We start from the raw sequence: 27,733 nt of genomic DNA, 5'->3' as shown, positions 1-27,733 counted from the left end.
GGCGTGCTCCGGTGGTTTGGGCGGCGCTGGGTGGCGTCGTCGGCGCCGTGTCTCCTGCTGGCGTCCGCAAAGCCGCCGCCGGCGTCGGTCACGGGGCAGTGCACCTTCTGCTGCTTGTCGCCGATGCCCGCAAGGCGCCAGGCATTCGTGCGGTGCAGGAACAAGAGAGCGGGGACGAGGAGCAAGGCGACGCGATGGCACTGGCGAGATCGACGTCCGCTTCTGAAGAAAACGACAGCAGCCACTTGACTGAATCTCTGAACTTACCGAATGTGACAAAGACAGTGCACTGCAGGTGTTCGACAGAAGGTTTTGGCTTTGAGATAAATTTTTCTAGAGCTGTAACTTGGTGAGATGACCACTCAATGCACCCAGAGGCTGCCTGATTTTACTTGGAATTTTTGGAGAAGGTTTGGGATGAATTTCACCAAATTTGGCAAATCTGGTCCAAACTTGCAGCAAGTGTAGTTTGAAAATTTTGAACTGAAGACCAGTGGATCTTCATGGTTCTAGGTTGAGGGTACAAAGGACTAGGAGGGAGAGTTGGTTTGGTGGCAAAAATCAAAACAGAAAAAGGAGTTCCTTTGTAAATCTCCAAGAGCTAGAGGAGAAGACAGAAATTTGTTTGAATAGAATTTAAATGGAAAAAACCACATGGGGGGGGGTTCAACTTGCTGGTTTTGGTGTAAAACATGATCTAGAGGTGAGGGAGTGGTTAGGGAAGAGGATTTGCACTAATGCCATGGCAAGAAGGAATTGTTGAAAGTGGCAAAGGATTTTCTAAAAGCCATAGTGCAAAATTCAAAAAGGTTTTCAAAAGTTAATTTCCCAAGTGAAAAGTATTTTGTCTTGAGTCCAAAAGAAAAGCAAGAACCTCCAAGATCAAAGACAGATCTTGGGTGAATCCACATAAAACTTTTTCCAAAAAAAAAATATTTGAGGGGGAGAGTTCTCTTGAAGAGAAATTTAAATCACCTCCCTCAAGTCACAAAAATCTTTTGAAAAAAAAATCCAAATAAAAAACTTGGGTGTCACAAGAAGGCCTTATTTGCAAATGTGGAGAGGGGTGTGCCAAACTACGGCCACGCCGAGTTGAAAAAAATTGAGTTTGGGTCGGTGGCACACCCTGCGGCAAGATGACCGTGTGGGCTTCTTGTATAACTAGCAAGATGCCCGTGCATTGCGGGGAACATCAAGATGCATTTTTTTACAAAACACCTGTTGTGGTTGACCCTTGCAGGAGTAATCCCATGTGTAAAAACTAATGATATCTCGAGAATTTTATCGGAAAATGGTATCTTTGGAACAAGTTTTCTCTACTACTGCTCCTTGAAGTGAGCGGTATGCAATGCATGTGTCAGCAGACATGACAGCTTGTCCATGGAAGTTGAACCACGGCGACCATCACGTTTCTTGTTTCTACCACTGCCACACCCACACGCGATTCCCACAACGCCGCTCCAACCCATGGCACGACGTCCCTCAACGTGCGCCTCATCCCTCTCGGCCCCACTGCTCCTCTGCCTTTGTGTGCATGACATGCGGGCTAGCTGAACTGTGGCGACCATCAACTTTCTACCATAGCCACACCCGATTGGACGCGGTTTGCCTGCTCCGATCCATACTCCCGCACCATCGAATTTTCATCCAGCGGCTGTGACACATTTCGTCCCGGGCATCAATCCTCAGCTGGAGTACTTCTGTACGACAGGCAGTACCCGCCGGTGTGGCCATCTACGCCTCGTAACACCTTGACGCCCAGCTGTGGCACCCTCGCTACGGCCACGCCACGACCGGCCGGTTCATCTCGACTGAGTGAGTCGCGAACCACGCCACCACCATGAGAATGACATGTGGGCCAGCCGCATTTATGGTCCGCATGTCATTGACTCATAGGCCAATGCACTAAGTCACTGAAGCTCGGTCCCGTGGGCCCTGAGAGGGAAATGTAACTCCTGCGGCAGGCCTTGTGGTGCTCCCGCAGTACGAGCTCGTGCCAAACCCGGAATTTGTTTCTTACTACTACCAACTAGTAAGGTACACGTGCATTGCACGCATGAGATTTGGTAACCAAGATATGAATAAATAACACAGTATAGCATGTAAGCTTTGAGTCATATATGCATGATGTAGATGTTCGTTTAATTCTTATAGTTCATCTAGTTCAAAATCAATTAGTTTTATATAAAAAGTCTATTTTAAGATTCATGCAATTGTGCATTGTAAAGCATAAAGTAAAAACGAATAGTGACAATTCATTTTGAAAAAAGAAGTTTGGGCAATTAAGATATGGATGATTCTAGAACAAAGGAGAAGTGCTTTTGTTTTGAGGTTTGTGCATTAAGCTTAAGTTCAACCATGGAGTCTTCTAGATTCTACATGTGGCAGAATCTGGTGGAATGTAGATGATATCCAACGGCCAGTAGTGCTCGGATTTGTCATCTTTGTACCGTCGGATTGGCTTCATCCCATGACCAACTTTCAAAGTTATTCACACACTAACTCTACTCTTATAAAAAACCGAGTTGGTGATGATGGTGTGCCTGCCATCTTGTAATATAGACCGTCCGATCTATATTTGACGGATGGAAAGCAAACTATGACAATTTTACAAAAAAAAACCCGCACCTCTCTCCACATTTACAGATAAGGCCTTGCCTCGTTCATCCTTATCTCCCACAACCTCATTGCTGAGCAATTAAAAAAGGAAGTCTCTGGAACAATCTGGCATGGTGGCCGCTTGCCGGCCCCGTCCATCCCCATGCCTCCGCCCAGTCCAACCACCAGTCACCACCATGCCCCACTCCTCCTCACCTTATCTCTCATATTTCTCTAGATATCATTTTTCGATGAAATTCTTGAGATACCATTTTTTCGATAAAATTCTCGAGATATCATTAGTTTTTACTCATGGGATTACTCCTGCATGGGTCAATCACAATAGGTGTTTTGTAAAAAAATGCAGTTTGATGTTCCGTGCAATGCACGGGCATCTTGCTAGTATCTCTACTCTTATAAAAAATGGAGTTGGTGATGATGGTGTGCTTGCCATCCTGCAATATAGGCCGTCCGATTTATATCTGATGGATAGGAAGGAAACTATGGCTATTTTGCAAAAAGATACCCACACCCCTCTCCACATTTGCAAATAAGGCCTTCCGTTGTTCATCCTTTTCTCTGACAAGATAAACTACTCATAGAAATGCATCTTGATGTTCCGTGCAACGCATGGGCATCTTGCTAGTAGGGGTAAAGATGTGACTGCCCGTGCGTTGCAATGGATCCAAAGTAGATCTATTTAGTGGATTGCACTCTAAACACATTATCTATTTATTTTTCTCTAACCTTTCGTAGCCATGCAACCGAGCCACATAAAGCTTCATGGGTGCCCCCACATCATATTATTCATACTTCGTTGACTGGAAGAAAAGATAAATCACCCAGAACAAGATCTTCCCATTTTTTGTTCCTATGGTGCTGTGCCGTGCACGTACCTAGTTGTATAGTGGAAGTACTAGTTGTAGTACAAAGTTCGTACTAGTAGGAGTAGTAGTACGGAATGCACTTACACTATAAACGTGCCCCATCAGACACCAAATTTCTTGGATTCCATCCTACAGCTAGATCTTCCCCTCGTTCCAACCCGACGGCGGGCGGGGTGTGGTTTGCCAATAGTCGGTTTGCTCAACGGCGGTCCCACATGAAAGTGAAAATGCTAGGCAACACGCCTTCCCTAGCTACGTGGCATGCCGGACGGGCCGTGGAGTACTCCCGATTCTCGGGCATGTGGGGCTGCGACGCGAATGCGGCAGGCCTTTTCCTTTTACTAGCAATGTGCCAGTGTGTTGCGACTGATCCAAAGTAGTAGAATAGTACTACTTGTTCACAAACTTGAAAAAAATCACTTTTGTTTTGATATACTTCTAATATATTACTTTTCACTCAAAATATATATCTCAGGCTGTTTTGATGAGGTGAGGGAGGGATGTGGTTGCTTTCAAGATAATAAGGGGTTTTCTACAAATTGGGGCAGAGAAGTGGGCTATTGTTGCAAAAATGCCACAACTTACCTCACAGCCGTTAGATGCAGATCTAATGGTCAGAAACGACGGATGGCAGACACACCACCATCACCAACCGAGTCTTTTATAGGAGTTGGAGTAGAGAAACACGTATAAATTGTAACATTTGATTCTGCTCCTTGGCACGATCAATAGATAGAAATAACGATTGGAAACGCTAGGGCGGGGCTATTTCCACCAGATAAGCAGGGTACGTAGTAGCTCAGTTGGCGCATCATCAGTTTGGTCACATGCGGTCCGACATGTTCTAGTATTTCTAGCAAGATGCCTGAAGGAAAAGGTAAGCACAACTTATAAATTGACGGATGGAGTACTAGTTACAATGATGCATATAATTAAGCAAAGGGATCGCACATGTCGGTATTGACTGGAACGAGAATGCAATAGCACAATAAGAATTAAGCGCACGATGATGCGATCGCAGTGGTGGTTATAGGAGGAAAGAAGAAAGATGAATCCATCAACATATGACCTCGTCCTCCTCAACTTAGTGCGCTGAGCCACCGACCGGCGGCTTTTGTGGCGAGGTCAAGGTGCTTCTCAGCAAAGGCATCCAAGGCTTCCAGCTGGTTGAGGAAGGCCAACGTCGTAACGTCCTCACTGGCCTTGTAGATAACTATGTACACGATTTGCTCGTACACATGGATGTGTAGGTCAACGAATTCTTGCAGGGTGAGGCGCCTCGCGGCGAGCGTGACCTCCAGGTGGACATTGTTCGTGGCGTCGGCGGACAGTTGCAGGGCCACCAGTGCTTGAAAGAGGTTCCGACCATGTCGGTCGATTACGGTGGCAGGCAATGAGGAGATCGGGCGCGCGGGTTGGAGGAATACGGCGATGTCGTTCGCGAGCTTCTTGAGGATGGTGAACTTGTTGGTGGTGGCAACAATCATCTGGTCCAACTGAGAGTCGTAGTTGGCGTTGACGGCGGCAATGCACCAGCCGGTGTCAACACCGTCTGGAGACGATCCTCGGGGCCATGACGCAAGACGGCGTCGTGGACCATCTAGCACAGCCGCTGGCCGCTCACGCGCATCGCCCCCATGGGTCTGGTGTGAGGACTTTTGCGCTTAGTGTAGGTTCTTAGGGAAATGCTTAGGTGCGTACGATGTGGTAGATGCATTGGAATGGAGGGGCGCCTTTATATGAGTGCAAACTGCGTTGCATTCACATCGTGCAGCCTCTTTTCCCGGTCCTCCTCCCATTCCTTCCCTCATGCATTCACGATGCTAATTGAAGGAGGATGCATCATTGGTTGTTCAAATTTTCGGGAACCACTACCCCCTCCCTCGTCTGCATTAAAGCCATATCGGGAACTGCGCCGCCCACTGTCAAATCAAATAGTACTGCGCCGCCCGCTATACACCCGACTGAACATGCCACCTCGCCTCCATCAAACCCCTCCGTTAAACCAGCATGCAGACTGAGAAACCTACTCCGGCCACACGTCCGGTCATGAGCAGGCCGGAATGAAACGCAACACTGGCCGAGCTCCTCCCGTCCACCCTCGGTTTAAACGAGGCCAGACGCCGGCCAAGCTCCTACCCTCCGCCCTCAATTTAAACGAGGCCAGACAAACAGCGGGAAAGAATCGCACCCCTCCGCCGCTCCCCTGATGTCTACTACGCAACCTTCTTCTTGTAGACGTTGTTGGGACTCCAAGTGCAGAGGTTTGTAGGACAGTAGAAAATTTCCCTCAAGTGGATGACCTAAGGTTTATCAATCCGTGGGAGGCATAGGATGAAGATGGTCTCTCTCAAGCAACCTTGCAACCAAATAACAAAGAGTCTCTTGTGTCCCCAACACACCCAATACAATGGTAAATTGTATAGGTGCACTAGTTCGGCGAAGAGATGGTGATACAAGTGCAATATGGATGGTAGATATAAGTTTTTCTAATCTGAAAATATAAAAACAGCAACGTAGCAAGTGGTAAAAGTGAGTGTAAACGGTATTGCAATGCTAGGAAACAAGGCCGAGGGTTCATACTTTCACTAGTGCAAGTTCTCTCAACAATTATAACATAATTAGATCATATAACAATCCCTCAACATGCAACAAAGGGTCACTCCAAAGTCACTAATAGCGGAGAGCAAACGAAGAGATTATTGTAGGGTACGAAACCACCTCAAAGTTATCTTTTCTGATCGATCTATTCAAGAGTCCATAGTAAAATAACACGAAGCTATTCTTTCCGTTTGATCTATCATAGAGTTCGTACTAGAACAACACCTTAAGACACAAATAAACCAAAACCCTAATGTCACCTAGATACTCCAATGTCACCTCAAGTATCCGTGGGTATGCTTATATGATATGCATCACACAATCTCAGATTCATCTATTCAACCAACACAAAGAACTTCAAAGAGTGCCCCGAAGTTTCTACCGGAGAGTCAAGACGAAAGCGTGTGCCAACCCCTATGCATAAGTTCACAACGTCACTGAACCCGCAAGTTGATCGCCAAAACATACGTCAAGTAGATCATGTGAATATCCCATTGTCACCACAGATAAGCACATGCAAGACATACATCAAGTGTTCTCAAATCCTTAAAGACTCAATCCGATAAGACAACTTCAAAGGGAAAACTCAATCCATTACAAGAGAGTAGAGGGGAAGAAACATCATAAGATCAAACTATAATAGCAAAGCTCGCGGTACATCAAGATTATGCCAAATCAAGAACACGAGAGAGGGAGATCAAACACATAGCTACTGGTACATTCCCTCAGCCCCGAGGGTGAACTACTCCCTCCTCGTCATGGAGAGCACCGGGATGATGAAGATCGCCACCGGTGAGGGATCCCCCTCCGGCAGGGTGCCGGAACAGGGTCCTGATTGGTGTTGGTGGCTACAAAGGCTTGCGGCGACGGAACTCCCGATCTAGGTTTCATTCGGGGGGTTTCTGTATTTGTAGGAATTTTTGGTGTCGGTCTCACGTCAGGGGGGTCTCCGAGGCATCCACGAGATAGGGGGCGCACCCAGGGGGGTAGGGCACGCCCTTCACACTCGTGGATGGCTCGGGATTCTTCTGGCCCAACTCTTATACTCTGGGGCTTCTTTTGGTCCATAAAATATCATCAAAAATTGGCACGTCAATTGGACTCCATTTGGTATTACTTTTCTGTAAAACTCAAAAACAAGGAAAAAACAGAAACTGGCACTAGGCTCTAGGTTAATAGGTTAGTCCCAAAAGTCATATAAAAGGCATATAAAACATCCTAGATGGATAATATAATAGCATGGAACAATAAAAAATTATTGATACATTGGAGACGTATCAACCATCCCGAAGCTTAATTCCTGCTCGTCCTCGAGTAGGTAAATGATAAAAACAGAATTTTTTATTTGGAATGCTACCTAACATATTTATCAATGTAATCTTCTTTATTGTGGCAAGAATATTCAAATCCATAAGATTCAAAACAAAAGTTTAATATTGACATGTAAAAAATAATACTTCAAGCATACTAACAAAGCAATCATGTCTTCTCAAAATAACATGGCCAAAGAAATTTATCCCTACAAAATCATATAGTCTAGCTATGCTCCATCTTCATCACACAAAATATTTAAATCATGCACAACTCCAACGACAAGCCAAGCAATTGTTTCATACTTTTGAAGTTCTCAAACTTTTTCAATCTTCACGCAATACATGAGCGTGAGCCATGGACATAGCACTATAGGTGGAATAGAATATGGTGGTTGTGGAGAAGACAAAAAGGAGAAGATAGTCTCACGTCAACTAGGCGTATCAACGTGCTATGGAGATGCCCATCAATAGATATCAATGTGAGTGAGTAGGGATTGCCATGCAATGGATGCACTAGAGCTATAAGTTTATAAAGGCTCAAAAAGAAACTAAGTGGGTGTGCATCCAACTTGCTTGCTCATGAAGACCTAGGGCATTGAGGAAGCCCATCGTTGGAATATACAAGCCAAGTTCTATAATGCAAAATTCCCACTAGTATATGAAAATGACAACATAGGAGACTCTCTATCATGAAGATCATGGTGCTACTTTGAAGCACAAGTGTGCTAAAAGGATAGTAGCATTGTCCCTTTGTCGGGGATATACCCAGCGGTATGACCCGGCCAGAAGTATGACCCGGCCGGACTTGGCATTTCACCGATGACCCAGTGGAGGACTAGCGACTCATGGGTCTGGCGGCTCATTGGTCAGACAGCTCATGGACCAGACGACTCATGGATGGCCCCGACGGCAGGTCAGACAGAAGACTAGGCCCAAGGCCCAGAAGGCCGGCTCATGTTATGGTGGGCCGGCTTAAGAGGAAAGCGTAAGGAATATTCCCTTACACAGAAAGCAAGACTAGGACTCCACTTGTAATTGAGTAATCCTAATCCTACTAGGACTAGTCATGTAACCCGACCCTTCAACTTATATAATGAGGGGCAGGGCACCCAAAGAGGGACAAGCAACAAGAAACAATCTCTAGGGCTAGACAGAAAGAGCCGGCTTACCGACGACTCTCTCATGAGCATAATGAGACCTAGCCACAAACAGCATGTAGGGCTATTACCGGATGATGTTTCCCGGGGCCCGAAGCTGTCTAAATCCTTGTCTTGTGTTGCGTCTCTCGATTCCGCCCAACCCCTCTCATGCTACCACATAGATGCGCTGGCCTCGCGACTAAGTCCTGACACTAAGGACATCTGCCGTGACAATTCCACGACAGTTGAGTTCTTGGAGGGATCTCTTTCTGGGATCGAGAAGCTCGCGATTGATCGATGAAAACATCCGGCACGGAATAATCGCATGAGCCGCCAGATAACCTTGGGAGTGCCGGCAAGTTTGTCATTTGGAAATCACAATTATGGATAATTTTTGGAGATGACAGATGCGAGATTCATCACAGACGGAGAGATTTTTTAGGGTTTCTCGTGTAGGGTGGTACACAGACTCCCAAGAAACTTGCCTTTTGTACACATGACGTGGAGGAGGGAAGACAAGCTACGGCCGACTCATACCTTTACTACTAGTATGACTCCAATTGGACACAGTTTACCAAAACCGTCAAGGATTTCTACTACAGATTTAATCTATGTGGCGGACGTGTGTGATTGCTGCTATGCCCTCCCGTCCACATGCGGTTCTCCGAGTCCTGAGGGGGCTGAGATCTGTACTTCTCACGTGGGCTGAGTACTATTTGGCGTTTTGATGAAAAACAATCAAGTACAAAAACGTGGAAGGAAGGGGCTCAAGACCAACTCCCAAGGCGACCTGGGCCCTGACGAATTTATCGCAGTTGCTCAATGCTAGGTCATGTGATTGTGCAACCTCGAGTGACCTGCTGCATGACGCCAGGGTATTGATCAATTATAAACAGCCGCTGCTTCGCAGCGCCTCTGCTGCCTCCTCCATCGACGCGCCACACCTCTGCCTCATTGAAAGGGCTCGAGGCACGCTGAGCTACTGTACCTGACGCCATGGCCGCGTCACCTCACCGCAGCAATTGCCATCATCGCTGCCGGATCAACAGCGCGCCTCCACCTCGCTCTCCCCGCCCGCTCGCCAAGTTACCTCGCCCCCGCGTCGAGCCAGCCCGGCCACGCCACCTCACCTTGTTTCCAAATTGCTCTGCAGATATCTGCGGATATAATCAGGTGCACTCATCTCCGTTAAATTACTCTGTGTATTAAGTGCGTATTATACAAAACATATGTTGTCTGCTCGTGCTATTTTATGCTTGCAGATCTATTCAGCTCAAGAGTTTTTTGCTGGCGTTTTTTATTGCGTCACTTCCAACAACCTTTTGAGTCACCATGACGCGTGATTCAGACAGCAGACGCGCGCTTCAGACAGCTTGCAATGTGGAGGACAACTCGCTCGTCCGTGATGGTTTACAACACTATGGGCGACTTACCCGTCCGACCCCGTGGCCGACTCTCCCGTCCACGCCGTTTTACAATGCCACGGCCGACTCGTCTGTTGATCGGGCGAATCAAGTGATATCCTTGTAAATATAATTTTGGCACATATTCCTTTTGTCAAAAAAAATTACTCTGGCCTGTAATATTTTATGCAGGACGGCTATTAAAAGAAAAAGGGGTGGTATTACACCGCGGAGGCATGTTCGGTTGTGCCGCGCAGCTTCATGGACACGCATATCGCGGTCCGGTTTACATCAACGCGTTGGCCGACTCGCCCGTCCGCACCACCTTACAACGCCGCGGACGACTCGCCCATCCGCCCTCGCCTCCGGTTCATGCGTCCGCGCCGGGTTGCAACGCGAAGGACAACTTGCTCGTTCACACCGGCTTACAACGCCGCGGACGGCTCATCTGTCTGCTCCCGCGGCCGACTCGGTTGTGATTGATTTCAGCTTCACCATGATGATCATCAACTCCACGGTGGATAATTTCTGGCCTGACATATCAGGTGAAATCAATCCGGTAAATTTTTATATATTATATATTGTTTTCTTTAAAAAAGAGCAATTACTCTGGCTTGTGATGTTTTTGATGTAGGACAATTGTTCACTACATCAACACGACGTGGTTGACTCGCCCATCCGCGCGGCTTACCGCGCCGGCGATTGACTCGCCCGACCACACCGGTTTACAATGCTGCGGCCGACTCATCTTTCCGTGCCACCTTTAATATTGTGGTCGTCTTTACCGTCCGTCTCTCATGGCCTGATCTACATCAACACACCGGGCAGCACCTGTCTGCGTAAGCTGATTATTGAATATGAGCCTGTCACTGCTTGGGAAGCCCGGTTTTCTTCCAACGACTTGGAGGAAAATTATCATGTGTTATCAGCCGCCGTCTGCACTGGATGGCTCAATGGGCAGGCGCACAAGTCGCCGCCACTACAGTTTGGTTAACTTCAAAACATCTAGTTGGAAGGAACCATTGGCCGAGTTGCTGACACGGCTCATACGGGATCATTTGTAACCCACCAGAGTCACCTCAACCTTCTGTTGATTCACATCGCGCTATCAACATCAATAATGTACACCTTACGCTATGGTCAATATGGAGAATCTCAAAGCCAACTCCTCGAGTCGTCTTGAGACTCGGGGGCTACAATGATATGACTCGGCAGCATTGGTCGGTTTCAATGCATTCAAGAACTCCGGGTCATTGCAGGAAAAAATAACCTGGTCCCGGAGGCTACCGCCATATTGGTGAAAATTTAAAGGCCGTCAGAAAATTTCCGGCTTAAAAAGAAGGATTCCGGTTTAGATCCGGATCAAGAGACTTGTCATCTCCCACAAAGCACTGAAGCTCTTAATATCCGGTTTACAATCCGGTTCAAATGAAATTTATCTACCACAAAGCTTTGAAGCTCTCCAATCCGGTTCCAAATCCGGTTGAAGGTAAATTTGTCTATCACCAAGCTTTGAAACTCTTAATATCCGGTTTAAGAATTTCCGGTTCAAAAAGAATTTATCTCTCGCAAAGTTCGAATTCTCAGGAAAAAATTAAAGGGACCAAAGAGAGTCTGTTACAAAGCACAACTCAAACATAGGTACCCTGCTTTAATGACTATTGGGAGCTGATCGTATTCGAATTTAGCTTAACCCTTTTGGTGCGACCCTGATCGTATTCGAATCAGAGTCGTTAAATATTCTCATGATCACTAGGGGGCTTCCTGTTCAAAAATAGGTCGTATTCGAACCAAAGAGAACATAGCTGTCAGTACCCTCTTGATCGGCACACTGCCGAGCTCACTAGGGGGCTTCTTGATCGTATTCGAATCATAGCTCAACCCCTTTTGGGAACCGACGTGGATCGTATTCGAATCAGCGTCGTTAAACAACTCTCAAGGTCATTTGGGGGCTTCCTGTTCAAACATAGGTCGTATTCAAACCAAAGAGAACATAGCTGTCGGTACCCTCTTGATCGGCAACGCCAAAGCCACTGGGGGCTATATGATCGTATTCGAATCATAGCTTAACCCCTTTGGGACGATTTTCTGATCATATTCGAATCAGAAGCCTCAAGAATTTTGAAGTCTCTTTTTGCAAACAATTTTTTGGATTTTATTTGAAGCTCTTTTGATCATATCTAAAGTGTATATGAGTGGTTGCTATTTAACCCGGTTTGACTTTGGATGATAAGTCGCCATCATATGACAATAATAAACATTTGGAAGTCTTGATTTCTAAAGATTGGGTTATTGTAACACCCTGAGAATCATGCTACAGTAACTCCCTGTGATTAAACTAATCATGTTGCTAAACAGGGCTTGATCACATTTGAATCACCTTCCTTTTCAAACTCCTAGTTCAAACTTCAAATATAATTAAAGTGAAAAATAAAAGCTTTCAAAAACTCAAACAAAAATGTTCAGTGGGTGCCAAATATTACACTGGTAATTATGGTGGAGAAAACACATTTTTATAAAATGCCTAAATACTTTAAATGAAATATAACAGAAAAGGAAATAAACAAATAAAAGGAAAACAGAAAACAAAACAGAACAGAAAAAGAAAAAAAGGAGCAGGCCTTCCGCCCCCACTGGACCCGTGGCCCATCTGCCCCGAACCCCCCCGGCCCAAACTGGGCCGCACCCCCGCACCCCCGACCCCGGCCCAGCCCACCTCTCCTCCCTCGCCCCTTCCCTGTTCCCCCGACCGGGTCGGAACAGGGGCGCGCTCCCGCCCGACCCCCTCGCCGGCACCGACGCCGGAGAGGATAAGGGCGCCAGCGGCCCCCGCCTCCTCGGGCCTCTCTCCCACTCACCCCGCTCACTCCCTCGGCCTCTGCGCCTCTCCCCCCGCCAGATCCACCTCTCTCTCCCCTTCGATCTCCTCTGCCCGTGCGTGCTCGCCGCCGTTCACCGTCGAACTCTTGGCCACCGTGCCCCGATCGCCCCGACGACGTGCCCGAACGACTCCCCGCCGTCGACTATGTCGACTACGCCCTCGGGAACGAGCCGAGCGCCTCTGCACCGGCCTCCCCGAGCTCGTCTTCAACCTACGGCCGCCGTCGTTCGTCGCCGATTCCGGCTACCCCGCGCCCTCCCCGAGCATGCTGCCACTCCCTACAGCTCCGCTGTGAGCTCCCGCATCTCCTCCCCCTCTCCGTTAGCTCGCTCGCGCTCCGTAGCTGCTCCCCCACGCGCGCCCGAACGCCACGCCGCGGAGCTCGCCGCCGGCGTGTCTCCGGTGACCAAATGGTCACGGCCGTAGGCCCGCTAGCCCGACCGCACCGTGCCGCGCCCGCCTAGGTAGTTAGTTCGGCCGTTCGCGCGCTCTAACGCAGCTTCCGTCGGGCACCCGTAGCACCTCGCCGCCGGCGCGCTCGTAGCGGTCGTCCCCGGCCGTTCCAGCCCCTCCGACCACCGCCGTTGGACGCGCGACGTCGAGCCGCGTCGAACGCGCCAAGCCCCGCCCCCGCAAACCCACTGTGGGTGAAACCCGTACCCCCTCCCGAGCCGCGCCGCCGTGCGTTTGGTCGCCGGCGTTGCTCCGGCGCCGGCCGCCGACGTGGCAGGCCTGGGGCCACCCCAGTGTCCCTGCCAGTGGCCCCCACGGGCCCCAGTTGACTGGGTTGACCCAGTCAACTGCTGACTGGGCAGGCCCAGTCACTGACATGCGGGCCCCGCCGCAAAAATAAAAGAAAAAGAAAATGTTTTATAAATAAAAATAATTATTTTAACTAATCACTCACTGACATGTGGGGCCCACCCCTCTAATTATACTGTTAGATTAGTTTAAATAGATATTAGAATAACAGAGACTGACATGTGGGTCCCACTGGACCCACCTGTCTGGTTTGACTGCCTGTAGGAATCCCCCTTTCCACACTCCTTGGCCGAAGTCGAGTCTAGACATTACAAAACTTTTACTAACATGGCTGTGTGTCTTACGGGCCCACGTCGCCATTGGGTGGTACTAGTATCTTTTACTCCTCGACCTTTACTCTGGGACTCTGAACTCTCTTCTACTCGGGTTAAACGAATTTACTAACTTTAACACTAGGATCCCATGACCGTGTTCACCCCAAAGTTGGATAAGCCATAGTTGTTTCCTAGAATAGTATATTGAACAATTGACACACTGTCATTTGACTCCTTTGAAACGTCTTTGCTTTCAGATGGAACCCACGAGGCAGGTCGTTCGTCACACGACGGCCATTGGTGCCTCGGGATCACCTGCGGTGCTAGCTGAGATGATGACCTATCTGGGTTATCGCTGGCACCCTGAGTACACCGTCTACGAGGAGTACCAGGACTTTAACCAGGAGCAGTACCGTGCCATCGTCCACCTCAACTCTCGGGAGTACGACTCCACTACTGTGCTGCACACCGCACATGGTGTTGGTATGACCATCGATCTGGCTGTCCACGATGCTGCCTATGCTGCTCTGACACGTCTTCGTGGAGAGTATCAGGAGTTGGACACCTCCCCTTTCAGGCACATTGCTATCGCCTCTGATGTTGGTGCGGAGGGATACTATACTGCTGCCTACTCCACTGTCACCCGAGAGCCCTTCTACCATCAGCACCTGGTTCTGCATGCTGATGGGCTGGATCGAGCTAACCGAGCTCTTCGCCACGAGATGTACACCACCCGGCAGCACCTTTTCCGTGCTCTGACGCTGCTGCACCCCTTTGTCCGGTCTGGACAGGTACCGCGTACTGCGATCTACCCAGCCTGGACCGTGATGCCCCACAGTATTGGTTGGCCAGAGGTGGGAGGCTACTCTCCCGCACTTGGTCCTCTTCTGCCACCTGAGCGTCGGGCTCTACACCTGAGTATCCGCGGCCCCCAGTCTGCTGACGTGGAGGGCTATCCGTTGCCTCACTACCAGCTGTCGGGCTACGATTACCTCCACAGTACCTATTGGGACTGATGTAGTCTTGCTTAGTTAGTATTAGTTGCAGTCGCCGCGAGCCTGTGTGCCGCCTATGGTGTTTTAGCCTATGTACCGAACTCGATGTACTGAACTCTATGCATGACCCCTTTTGTAAAGTTATGCCGACTACTATGTAGTAGCTATCGTGCTCCTTTCATTATGCATGTTTCATCATGAATGATTCTTGTCATTGCAAATTTTCTCAATGCTGAACTACCCCTGTTATATATTAGCAGGATGGTTAGACCAGGTGGTCGTGGTCGTGGTGGCGATGCCCCACCACCACCTGAGTACATGGCTGGTATGATCCAACAGTTCGAACTGAACCGCCAATTCATGGAAAATATGATGGCTCAGTTTCCTCGCCCCAATATGAACCAGCAGCCAGCCCAAGTGACTCTTCAAGATTTCATACGCCTCAACCCAACCATCTACCGCAGCTCAACTCAGCCTCTGGATGCTGATGACTGGCTCCGTGACATCACCTATGAGATGGAGTCTGCTGATGTAGCCCCTGCCAGCTATGTCAATTTTGCTTCCTTCTTCTTGAAGGGACCCGCAGCTCAATGGTGGGACAGCCACAGGCGTACTCTGCCAGCTGGAACAATCATCACCTGGCCAGACTTCCAAGCTGCTTTCCGTGCCCGCTTCATTCCTCAAGGAGTCATGGACCGGAAGAAGCGTGAGTTCCGCAACCTCACCAAAGGCAACAAATCTGTCGAAGCTTATCAGCGGGAGTTTCTGGACTTGTCCCGCTATGCTGAAGAAGACATTGCAACTGATGCACGCAGACAGGAGAAGTTCCGTGATGGCCTTCAAGCTGACATCAAGCTCGCACTTCTAGTGCATGACTTTGCTGATTTCGCCACCTTGGTGAACAAGGCCATCAATGTCGAGACTGGTCTGCAGGAATACCAGAGCTCTCATAGGCGCAACCGTGACACAGGCTCATCTTCGGGTTCGCCCGCACAGAAGCGTAAGATATGGATCCCGAACAGCACGTACCGTCCAAATGCATCTGCCCCAAGGCAGACCTATGCTGCACCTCGTCTGCCTCCACCACCATCTAGGCAGACAAAACTTCCAGCTCCACCATCCCAAGCTCCGGTTCCCACTCCCAATAATGGTCTGTGCTACAAGTGTGGACAACCCGGTCACCGTGCCAGGGACTGCCATCAGAATCAGAATCAACTTGCCCTTCCAGCAACGGGCCGTGGTAACAACCAGCCCCGCAGCAACAATGCTAAGCCTTATGGTCGTGCTCATGCCAACCACGTTGATCTCAACGAAGCTCAAGACTAGCCTGCTACTGTGATGGGTACACTCCTCGTAAATTCAGTACCAGCATCCGTTTTATTTGATACAGGTGCATCGCATTCATTCATGTCAGAAGATTTTGCATACAAGCACGACGTTAAATGTGAGGAGATGAACACCTCTGTATTGGTCAAAACCCCCGTGGGACAGTGTCAAACCTCCTTGGTTGGCATCGATGTCCCCGTGGAAATCGAAGGGCTGGAATTCTATGCCTCTCCCATTATCCTGAAGTCGTCTAACATCGACCTCATTTTGGGTATGGATTGGTTGAAAGCGCATACTGTTTCTATAGTTTGCGCCACTAAGACCGTCCATCTGCTACACCCTTCTGATGAAATAGTTGCTTACCAAGCTCATCTGGTGCAAAATGCCGAGGCAAGGCTTTACGCATTGAATGCCTTGAACGCTGCACCACTCGAGGGCATTGAAAACATTCCCGTCGTGCGTGAATTCCTCGACGTCTTCCCTGAAGAACTTCCGGGGATTCCCCCTGCTAGAGCTGTCGAATTCATCATCGATTTGAAACCAGGCACCACTCCTATAGCCAAGCGACCCTACAAAATGCCGCCGCATGAACTCCTTGAGCTTAAGGAGGAAATCGACAAATCTCTTCGCAAAGGATTTATTCGCCCAAGTTGTTCTCCTTGGGGAGCACCTTCTCTCTTTGTCAAGAAGAAGGATGGGACAAACCGGTTAGTTCAAGACTACCGTCCTATAAACCAAGCTACCATTCAGAATAAATACCCTCTTCCTCGGATCAATGATCTGTATGATCAACTGGCGGGTTCGTCAGTGTTCTCTAAGCTCGACTTGAGGTTGGGCTACCACCAGATCCGTGTTCGCGAAGAGGATATCCCAAAGACCGCCTTCGTGACTCGCTATGGTTCATACGAGTACACCGTCATGTCTTTCGGTTTAACCAATGCTCCAGCCACCTTCTCTCGTCTGATGAACTACATATTCATGGATTACCTCGACAAGTTCGTCGTGGTTTATCTGGATGATATCCTGATATTCTCCAAGAACGAAGAAGAACATGCTGAACATCTTCGACTTGTGCTGGAAAAGCTACGAGAACATCAACTATATGCCAAGTTCTCCAAATGTGAATTCTGGCTACTGGAGGTAACCTATCTTGGGCATGTCATCTCAAAGGATGGTATTGCCGTCAACCCCGAGCGAGTTCAGGCTATTCTTGATTGGACTCCTCCCAAGAACGTTAAGCAAGTCAGAAGTTTTCTCGGTCTCGCCAGCTATTGCCGTCGATTTGTCGAGAACTTCTCCAAGATCGCCAGGCCTCTGACTAACCTGTTGCATAAGGGTGTCAAGTTCCAATGGACAGACAAATGTCAGGAAAGTTTCCAGGCACTCAAAGACAAGTTGACCTCTGCTCCAGTTCTAGCTCCACCTGATACTAAGAAGGACTTCGTCATCTACTGCGACGCTTTCCGTCAAGGATTAGGCTGTGTCCTAATGCAAGACCGCAAAGTGATTGCTTATGCCTCTCGACAATTGCGCCCTCACGAAGAGAACTACCCAGTTCATGACCTCGAACTTGCTGCAGTCATTCATGCGCTGAAGCAGTGGCGACATTACCTTCTCGGTAATCGTTGCGAGATCTTCACTGACCACCAAAGTCTGAAGTATCTGTTTACTCAGCCAGATCTGAACCTCCGCCAGCAGAGATGGATGGAGCTTGTTGCAGACTTTGACTTGGGTATTTCCTATACGCCTGGCAAGGCTAATGTAATGGCTGATGCCTTGAGCCGCAAGTCTTACTGCGACCACCTTCAGGTTCACAAAGTTCAGCCCTCGCTTGTTGAGGAATTCAGGAAGCTGAACCTCCATATTGTTCCTCCGGGTGCACTCATTCCCCCTCCTAAGGAGTTTGGCAAGGTGAACCTCCACGTTGTTACCCAAGGTTCCCTCAATACCCTAGTTGCTAAACCATATCTCGAGGACAGCATCAAAAGGCTACAGAAGTATGACTCTGAAGCCTACAAGATTAAGCGCTACCTCGCAGAAGGAAAGCCCTCATTCTTCACCATTGCTGAAGATGGCACCCTATACTTCAAGGGCCGCCTAGTGGTGCCATGTGCAGAGAAAAACCTGGATATGACACAGGAAGTTATGAAAGAAGCTCATGATACGCCTCTGTGTATCCATCCTGGTAGTACAAAGATGTATCAAGACATCCGACAGAGATTCTGGTGGTCTAATATGAAGCAAGACATTGCTCGTTATGTTGCTGAGTGTGACGTTTGCCGCCGTATCAAAGAAGAACATCAAAGGCCTGCTGGAACTCTGCAACCTATCTCTATTCCTGAATGGAAATGGGACCATGTTGAGATGGACTTCGTCACTGGATTTCCCAAATCACAGAAAGGTAATGATGCTATTCTTGTCGTCATTGACCGGCTTTCCAAAGTTGCACATTTCCTGGCAGTCAAAGAAACGATCACTGCTAGCCAGTTGGCAACGCTCTATATGTCCAGGATTGTTTCACTCCACGGTATTCCATTGGTTATCAGTTCAGACCGTGGTAGCTTATTCACTTCAAGATTCTGGGCAAGTTTCCAAGAAGCTATGGGAACTCATCTGTCATTCAGTACTGCGTTTCATCCTCAATCGCAAGGACAAGTTGAACGCTTCAACCAAGTTCTCGAAGACATGCTTCGAGCTTGCGTTATTTCCTTCGGCAAGAAATGGGAGGAATCTCTCCCGTATGCTGAGTTCTCTTATAATAATAGCTATCAAGCTAGTCTGAAGATGGCCCCCTTCGAAGTGTTATATGGACGAAAGTGCCAAACCCCTCTAAACTGGTCAGAAACTGGGGAACGTCCACTCTTCGGTCCGGATATTATCCAAGATGCCGAAGAACAAGTCCGCATTATTCGCGAGAATCTCAAGACTGCTCAGTCACGTCAGAAGAGTCAGTATGACCGTCATCATAAAGACATGGTCTATCAACCTGGCGAAAAGGCTTATCTTCGAGTCACACCTATGAAGGGTGCTCACCGCTTCGGGATCAAGGGCAAACTAGCTCCTCGCTATATTGGCCCATTCACTATCCTCGAAAGGCGTGGAAAAGTGGCATACCAACTGGAACTACCGCCGAACCTTTCTCAGGTTCACGATGTGTTCCATGTGTCACAGCTCCGCCGTTGCTTCAAGGATCCAATCCGAGTTGTGGATCATGAAGTGCTCGAATTGCAGCAAGACCTCTCCTATAAGGAGCATCCGGTCCGCATTCTCGACCAAGCTGAACGCCGCACACGTCAGAAGGCGATCAAGTTTCTCAAAGTCCAGTGGTCGCACCATTCTGAAGATGAGGCCACTTGGGAACGAGAGGATCGTCTGCGCGAAGAATACCCCGCACTGTTTCCTTCTACCTCCTAAATCTCGGGACGAGATTTCTTGTAGTGGAGGAGATTTGTAACACCCTGAGAATCATGCTACAGTAACTCCCTGTGATTAAACTAATCATGTTGCTAAACAGGGCTTGATCACATTTGAATCACCTTCCTTTTCAAACTCCTAGTTCAAACTTCAAATATAATTAAAGTGAAAAATAAAAGCTTTCAAAAACTCAAACAAAAATGTTCAGTGGGTGCCAAATATTACACTGGTAATTATGGTGGAGAAAACACATTTTTATAAAATGCCTAAATACTTTAAATGAAATATAACAGAAAAGGAAATAAACAAATAAAAGGAAAACAGAAAACAAAACAGAACAGAAAAAGAAAAAAAAGGAGCAGGCCTTCCCCCCCACTGGACCCGTGGCCCATCTGCACCGACCCCCCCGGCCCAAACTGGGCCGCACCCCCGCACCCCCGCACCCCCGACCCCGGCCCAGCCCACCTCTCCTCCCTCGCCCCCTTCCCTGTTCCCCCGACCGGGTCGGAACAGGGGCGCGCTCCCGCCCGACCCCCTCGCCGGCACCGACGCCGGAGAGGATAAGGGCGCTAGCGGCCCCCGCCTCCTCGGGCCTCTCTCCCACTCACCCCGCTCACTCCCTCGGCCTCTGCGCCTCTCCCCCCGCCAGATCCACCTCTCTCTCCCCTTCGATCTCCTCTGCCCGCGCGTGCTCGCCGCCGTTCACCGTCGAACTCGCGGCCACCGTGCCCCGATCGCCCCGACGACGTGCCCGAACGACTCCCCGCCGTCGACTACGTCGACTACGCCCTCGGGAACGAGCCGAGCGCCTCTGCACCGGCCTCCCCGAGCTCGTCTTCAACCTACGGCCGCCGTCGTTCGTCGCCGATTCCGGCTACCCCGCGCCCTCCCCGAGCACGCTGCCACTCCCTACAGCTCCGCTGTGAGCTCCCGCATCTCCTCCCCCTCTCCGTTAACTCGCTCGCGCTCCATAGCTGCTCCCCCACGCGCGCCCGAACGCCACGCCGCGGAGCTCGCCGCCGGCGTGTCTCCGGTGACCAAATGGTCACGGCCGTAGGCCCGCTAGCCCGACCGCACCGTGCCGCGCCCGCCTAGGTAGTTAGTTCGGCCGTTCGCGCGCTCTAACGCAGCTTCCATCGGGCACCCGTAGCACCTCGCCGCCGGCGAGCTCGTAGCGGTCGTCCCCGGCCGTTCCAGCCCCTCCGACCACCGCCGTTGGACGCGCGACATCGAGCCGCGTCGAACGCGCCAAGCCCCGCCCCCGCAAACCCACTGTGGGTGAAACCCGTACCCCCTCCCGAGCCGCGCCGCCGTGCGTTTGGTCGCCGGCGTTGCTCCGGCGCCGGCCGCCGACGTGGCAGGCCTGGGGCCACCCCAGTGCCCCTGCCAGTGGCCCCCACGGGCCCCAGTTGACTGGGTTGACCCAGTCAACTGCTGACTGGGCAGGCCCAGTCACTGACATGCGGGCCCCGCCGCAAAAATAAAAGAAAAAGAAAATGTTTTATAAATAAAAATAATTATTTTAACTAATCACTCACTGACATGTGGGGCCCACCCCTCTAATTATACTGTTAGATTAGTTTAAATAGATATTAGAATAACAGAGACTGACATGTGGGTCCCACTGGACCCACCTATCTGGTTTGACTGGTCAGCCGACCTGTTGACTTGCTGACGTCAGCATTGCCTCATGCTGACGTCATAATTCATTTTTCTTAATATAAATAATTCCAGAAATTAAAATAAACTTTGAAAATTCATATCTTTTAAACCGTAACTCGGATGAAAATGTTTTCTATATGAAAGTTGCTCAGAACGACGAGACGAATCCGGATACGCAGTCCGTTCATCCACCACACCTCCCTAACCTATCGAACTAGCAACTTTCCCCCTCCGGTCCGTCTGTCCAAAAACGCGTGACATCGGGAATACCTCCCGGATGTCCCCCCCCTTCACCGATACCACCTGCTGTCGCGTTAGGACACCCCTAGCACCGCTCATTGTCATGTCACGCATCGTCATGCTTATGTTTGCATTGTATTTACTGTTTCTTCCCCCTCTTCTCTCCGGTAGACTACGAGACCGACACTGCTGCTGCCCAGTTCGACTACGGAGTCGACGACCCCTCCTACTTGCCAGAGCAACCAGGCAAGCCCCCCCCTTGATCACCAGATATCGCCTATTCTTCTCTATGTTGCTTGCATTAGAGTAGTGTAGAATGTTACTGCTTTCCGTTAATCCTATCCTGATGCATAGCCTGTCATTGTTGCTACAGTTGTTATCCTTACCTGCTATCCTACTGCTTAGTATAGGATGCTAGTGTTTCATCAGTGGCCCTACACTCTTGTCCGTCTGCCATGCTGTACTACTGGGCCGTGATCACTTCGGGAGGTGATCACGGGTATATACTATATACATTATATACATGACACATGTGGTGACTAAAGTCGGGTCGGCTCGTTGAGTACCCGCAAGTGATTCTGATGAGGGGGCTGAAAGGACAGGTGGCTCCACCCCGGTAGAGGTGGGCCTGGGTTCCTGACAGCCCCCGACTGTTACTTTATGGCAGAGCGACAGGGCAGGTTGAGACCGCCTAGGTGAGAGGTGGGCCTGGCCCTGGTCGGCGTTCGCAGATAAACAACACGCTTAACGAGTTCTGGGTATTTGATCTGAGTCTGGCCATTTGGTCTATACGCACTAACCATCTACGTGGGAGTAGTTATGGGTATCCCGACGTCGTGGTATCAGTCGAAGCTCTTTTGACGTCAGCGACTGAGTGGCGCGCGCCGCATTGGACCGTAAGCTCGCGCTTGTATTAAGGGGGCTAGGTCTGCTTCCGGCCGCGTACGCAACGTGCAGGTGTGCATAGGGCGATGGGCCCAGACCCCTGCGCGCATAGGTTTAGACCGGCGTGCTGACCTCTCTGTTGAGCCTAGGTGGGGCTGCGACGTGTTGATCTTACGAGGCCGGGCATGACCCAGAAAAGTGTGTCCGGCCAAATGGGATCGAGCGTGTTGGGTTATGTGGTGCACCCCTGCAGGGAAGTTTATCTATTCGAATAGCCGTGTCCCTCGGTAAAAGGACGACCCGGAGTTGTACCTTGAGCTTATGACAACTAGAACTGGATACTGAATAAAATACACCCTTCCAAGTGCCAGATACAACCCGGTGATCGCTCTCTAACAGGGCGACGAGGAGGGTATCGCCGGGTAGGCTTATGCTATGCGATGCTACTTGGAGGACTTCACTCTATTCTCTTCTATATGCTGCAAGATGGAGATGTCCAGAAGCGTAGTCTTCGACAGGACTAGCTATCCCCCTTTTAATTCTGGCATTCTGCAGTTCAGTCCACTGATATGCCCCTTTACACATATACCCATGCATATGTAGTATAGCTCCTTGCTTGCGAGTACTTTGGACGAGTACTCACGGTTGCTTCTCTCCCTCTTTCCCCCCTTCCTATCTACCTGATTGTCGCAACCAGATGCTGGAGTCCAGGAGCCAGACGCCACCGTCGACGACGACACCTACGACACTGGAGGTGCCTACTACTACGTGCAGGCCGCTGACGACGACCAGGAGTAGTTAGGAGGTCCCAGGCAGGAGGCCTTGCCTCTTCGATCGTTGCTACCTTTGTGCTAGCCTTCTTAAGGCAAAACTTGTTTACCTTATGTCTGTGTTCAGATTTTGTTGCTTCCGCTAACTCGTCTATGATCGAGCAATTGTATTCGAGCCCTCGAGGCCCCTGGCTTGTATTATAATGCTTGTATGACTTATTTATGTTGTAGAGTTGTGTTGTGATATCTTCCCGTGAGTCCCTGATCGTGATCGTACACATTTGCATGCATGATTAGTGTACGGTCAAATCGGGGGCGTCACAGTTATCACCCTTACTGCACAGGTCGCATAAACCGGGAGTGAAAATTCAATATCACAGGTATAATATTATTATAATAGTTATGTTTCAAAGTTATGATTCATAACAGGCTTATCTGTGACTCCTTGTTACACATCAATGGTTATATGTGAGATATATAACCCGCCCTGCGGTAAACCGCCAAGGGATCTTGTGATCTAATTATGTGCAGGATAATACTACATTTGGGTGGTTACTCGCCCTGGTTTTTGACGTTAAGTCGCCAGGGCATATGTTGTTTAAACTCTGCAGGATTTACAGAGCTATGACTTACATAAATGATTAAATTCAATCCCATCATCAAAGATTGAAATTGGTGTCTCAAAAGGGTTATCAATTCTTGATTTTCTCAAAGGCTATAAGCCGCCGGGTTATAAAAATTCCGGCTTACAATGGAGGCGTATTAAATTGCCATCGGCCAAGAGCCGCCGTGTATTTAAACTCCGGGTTTACTTATCAACAGATGAGGTATTCAAAGTTGCTTTGGCGCAATGGCTATTATTTTAACAATGGATATGATTTATTCTAAAATGGAAGGAATAGTCCCGAGTCGCTGCAGGCTTACGACCCGGCACTTGGGAGCTACATTATTCAAATTGATGTTACATTGAATATGCAAGTCCCATGTTACTGCCAGCATGTACCATGGCACTTGGGGGCTAATGCAAAGTCATTGTTTGCTCAACTTATTGAAGACCCGACTCATCACATTCTAAATGAGCCGGCCCTTGGGGGCTACCAATTGCTCCTGTCGAAAATTCAAGGTACACAAGCCTTAATCCATTATATTGAAAGATCCACTACTCAGTTGGTAGAGTACAAAGCTCTTAACCTTGTGGACGTGGGTTCAAGCCCCATGGTGGAGATTACATCATATGTTGTTATTATCAATGAATCATATACAAAGTCCCAGCTCGGTAATATCTTACTGACCCGGCCCTTGGGGGCTACACGTTGCTGGTCAAGTTTACATGATCATATTTACAAAGTCCCTGCTCATTATTGCATAATGACCCGCCCCTTGGGGGCTACACTGGTTGAAGTTTTTAGGAGTATAACGCAATTACATGTCCCAGGTTGCTGCAAGCATGACAACTCGGCACTTGAGGGCTACATATGTGGAATATTCAGTTTATGACTAATGATTGAGATGAATAACCTGGATTTCTTCAAGGTTGCAACACTTACATTGAAGCAAGTCTTAAGTTATCACTATGTTCTCCTCTTAAGACTTGGGGGCTACAGGTGATATGCATATAAGGGAGAAAAAATCTTCTCTCTTTTTCTCTCTTTTTTTCGTTTGTCTTCTTTGGCCTCTTTTTTTTCATTGGCTTCTTTGGCCTCTCTTTTTGTCCTCACACAGGACAATGCTCTAATAATGATGATCATCACACTTTTATTTACATACAACTAAAGAATTACAAATCGATACTTAGAACAAAATATGACTCTATATGAATGCCTCCGGCGGTGTACCGGGATGTGCAATGAATATAGAGTGACATGTATGAAAGAATTATGAAGGTGGATTTGCCACAAATACGATGTGAACTACATGATCATGCAAAGCAATATGACAATGATGGAACGTGTCATAATAAACGCAACGGTGGAAAGTTGCATGGCAATGTATCTCGGAATGGCTATGGAAATGCCATAATTGCTAGGTATGGTGGCTGTTTTGAGGAAGGTAAATGGTGGGTTTATGGTACCGGCGAAAGTTGCGCGGTACTAGAGAGGATAGCAATGGTGGAAGGTTGAGAGAGCGTATAATCCATGGACTCAACATTATTCATAAAGAGCTCACATACTTATTGCAAAAATCTACAAGTCATCAAAACCAAGCACTACGCACATGCTCCTAGGGGGATAGATTGGTAGGAAAAGACCATCACTCATCCTCGACCGCCACTCATAAGGAAGACAATCAAAGAAACACCTCATGCTTCAAATTTGTTACACAACAGTTACCGTACGTGCTTGCTAAGGGACTTGCAAACCTCAACACAAGTATTTCTCAAATTCACAATTACTCAACTAGCATGACTCTAATATCACCACCTTCATATCTCAAAACAATCGTCAAGCATCAAACTTCTCATAGTATTCAATGCACTTTATGTGAATGTTTTTGTTATACCCATCTTGGATGCCCAACATATTAGGACTAAATTCATAACCAAAGCAAATTACCATGCTGTTTAAGACTCTCAAAATAATATAAGTGAAGCGTGAGAGTTCATATATTTCTTCACAATAAAACCACCGCCGTGCTCTAAAAGGATATAAGTGAAGCACTAGACCAAATGACAAACTACTCTGAAAGATATAAGTGAAGATCAATGAGTAGTTGAATAATTATGAAACTATGTGAAGACTCTCTAACATTTAAGAATTTCAGATCTTGGGATATTATTCAAATAGCAAGAAAAACAAAATAAAACAAAATGACGCTCCAAGCAAAACACATAACATGTGGTGACTAAAAATATAGCTTCAAGTAAAGTTACCGATGAACGAAGACGAAAGAGGGGATGCCATCCGGGGCATCCCCAAGCTTAGGCTCTTGGTTGTCCTTGAATATTACCTTGGGGTGCCTTGGGCATCCCCATGCTTAGGCTCTTGCCACTCCTTATTCCATAGTCCATTGAATCTTTACCTAAAACTTGAAAACTTCACAACACAAAACTTAGCAGAAAACTCGTAAGCTCCGTTAGCATTAGAAAGTAAATCACCACTTAGGTACTGTTGTGAACTCATTCTAAATTCATATTGGTGTAATATCTACTTTATTCCAACTTCTCTATGGTTCAGACCCTCCGATACTACTCATGGAATCATCAAAATAAGAAAACAACACATAGAAAACAGAACCTGTCAAAAACAGAACAGTCTGTAGTAATCTGTAACTCCCAAATACTTCTGTAACTGGAAAAATTCTGAAATAAATTGCTGGACGTGAGGAATTTGTATATTAATGTTCTGCAAATAGAATCAACTTAAAACCACTCTTCCGTAAAAAAGTACAGCTACTTTCGTGAGCGCAAAGTTTCTGTTTTTTTACAGAAAGATCGCATTAACTTTCACCCAATTCTTCCCAAAGGTTCTACTTGGCACAAACACTAATTAAAACATAAAACCACATCTAACCAGAGGCTAGATGAATTATTTATTACTAAACAGGAGCTAGAGGAAAGAACAAAAATAAAATTGGGTTGCCTCCCAACAAGCGCTAACGTTTAACGCCCCTAGCTAGGCATGATGATTTCAATGATGCTCACATAAAGGATAAGAATTGAAACATAAAGAGAGCATCATGAAGAATATGACTAGCAAATTTAAGTCTAACCCACTTCCTATGCATAGGTAATTTTTGAGCAAACAATTTATGGGAACAAGAATCAACTAGCATAGGAAAGCAAAACAAGCATAACTTCATGATTTTCAACACAAAGGGAGGAAACTTTATATTATTGCAATTCCTACAAGCATATATTCCTCCCTCATAATAATTCCCAGTAGCATCATGAATGAATTCAACAATATAACTGTCACATAAAGCACTCTTTTCATGATCCCCAAGTATATAAATTTTATTACTCTCCACATAAGCAAATTTCTTCTCATGAATAATAGTGGGAGCAAACTCAACAAAATAATTATCATGTGAGGGATAATCCAATTGAAAATTAAAATCATGATGACAAGTTTCATGGTTATCTTTATTCTATATAGCATACGTGTCATCACAATAATCATCATAAATAGGAGGCACGCTTTCATCATAATAAATTTGCTCATCAAAACTTGGGGGACTAAACATATCATCTTCATCAAACATAGCATCCCCAAGCTTGTGGCTTTGCATATCATTAGCATCATGTTTATCCAAAGAATTCATACTAACAACATTGCAATCATGCTCATCTTTCACATATTTTATGCCAAGCATTCTATGTAATTCTTCTTCTAGTACTTGAGCACAATTTTCCTACCCATCATTTTCACAAAAGACATTAAAAAGATGAAGCATATGAGGCACCCTCAATTCCATTTTTTTGTAGTTTTATTTTATAGACTAAACTAGTGATAAAACAAGAAACTAAAAGACTCAATTGCAAGATCTAAAGATATACCTTCAAGCACTAACCTCCCCAGCAACGATGCCATAAAAGAGCTTAGTT

Source organism: Aegilops tauschii, chromosome 3, assembly GCF_002575655.3.
Source record: "Aegilops tauschii subsp. strangulata cultivar AL8/78 chromosome 3, Aet v6.0, whole genome shotgun sequence".
Taxonomy (NCBI): domain Eukaryota; kingdom Viridiplantae; phylum Streptophyta; class Magnoliopsida; order Poales; family Poaceae; genus Aegilops; species Aegilops tauschii.
Note: the sequence above shows the minus strand (reverse complement) of the source record.